The sequence below is a fragment of the Nymphalis io genome, chromosome 17 (assembly GCF_905147045.1).
Source record: "Nymphalis io chromosome 17, ilAglIoxx1.1, whole genome shotgun sequence".
In the NCBI taxonomy this organism is placed as follows: Eukaryota; Metazoa; Arthropoda; class Insecta; order Lepidoptera; family Nymphalidae; genus Nymphalis; species Nymphalis io.
The window spans coordinates 162,751-164,289 of record NC_065904.1 but is presented as its reverse complement, the minus strand read 5'-3'; the positions used below and the strand labels follow the sequence as shown (position 1 = coordinate 164,289).

General features: G+C 33.9%; 1 non-coding gene across 1 annotated transcript; it reads right to left on the bottom strand.

Annotated features, from left to right (window-relative positions):
* Positions 1-555: 555 nt before the first annotated feature.
* Trnaw-cca (transfer RNA tryptophan (anticodon CCA)) lies at positions 556-627 on the bottom strand. Its single transcript has one exon. It is a non-coding gene; the product is annotated as a tRNA-Trp (tRNA).
* Between the last annotated feature and the right edge of the window lie 912 nt (positions 628-1,539).

Below are 1,539 nucleotides of genomic sequence, written 5' to 3'. Positions count from 1 at the left end.
TAAGGTTATTTGAACAAAGAGTAGTTAATGCACGAACTTTTTCAGAGTCATTCCACTTTAATCCTAGTTGGCAATCCCGCACTCATCCGCTGAAGTGGCATTGTGCGAGTGTTCTGCAATATTCTAATGGTCGCCCATTGTAAGCCAAGTACGGCCACAGTGTTGCACACGCTCTACTTTCTATGCCTTGCTGGAAAATGTAAATAAAATAGATATACACGTACTTATGTTTATTTTTTATCATATATAACTTTGACAAAGTTTTATGCAAACAGTTTCTGTAAATTTGATTAATAATTCGATGACTAATAAAGTCATCGCTGTAAATAAAAACTAAATGTCATTAAACTGTGACTGTTATTTTCAAAACGTAAAACGCTGTAGAAGAAAATCAAATCAAATGGCGATCCTCTGATTATTGACGTACCAAAAAGTATATGTCAAGCGCAGGAATCGTTTTAAATAGAGGTATAAAATATATTCCGGATATGAAAAATGATTTTTTAGAAAAAAAAATCTATAGATCTCTTTTAAAACGACAAAAATCATATACCCTGACCCCGACGTGATTTGAACACGCAACCTTCTGATCTGGAGTCAGACGCGCTACCGTTGCGCCACGGAGTCCTATACGAATTATTACGAAATTATGACATGCAATACGCAAATGAATTCATGTTATACAAAAGATTTGGATAAATCCGAAATGGCCTTGTGGTTAGAACGCGTGAATCTTCACCGACGTTCGTAGGTTCAAGCACGGGCAAGCACCACTGAATGTTTATGTGCTTAGTTTGTGATGATAATTCATCTCGTGCTTGACGGTGAAGGAAAACATCGTAAGGAAACCTGCATGTGTCCAATTTCATTGAAATTATGCCACATGGGTATACTACCAACCCGCATTGGAGCAGCCCGGTGGAATAAGCTCCAAACCTTCTCCTCAAAAGGGAGAGGAGGCCCAGTAGTGGGACATTCACAGGCTGTTACTGTAAAAGATTTGGTAAAATACAATTTCATTACAATATCTATTATTATTGAAAAAGGGTATTTTATTGAAAGGGAAAGTTGTGCAATTTCGCTACTGTGAATCTGTTACAGTTCAAAGCTTTGTAGCTGACAATAATGACTATAGATAAAAATGCTTATTTTAATTCTGTAAACACAAAAACCTGTAATGAAAAACGTATATGTATAGTGGAATACTAGTAAAATACACCTAAGACTGAATTAGACATTTTAAACGCGAAACAAGCTTCGCTTAATCTGAATCTCAATTTCAATTAAATAAAAAATAATTGTTATTGAATATTATATACTTGTTAAAGACCCGTCGCAAGTAGTAAGTAAATTTATAGTTTTACTTAATTATATTATACTAAATAATATTATATAAACGAATATCAGTATCGAGTCAAGCTACGAATTTACTTATACGCTATAAACCTTACCGCACGTTTCAAGTTATTTTCTCATGCTTTTATTCAAATACTAATTAATAAACATACTTTCTCATTCAGTTAGGATCTTATAATATCT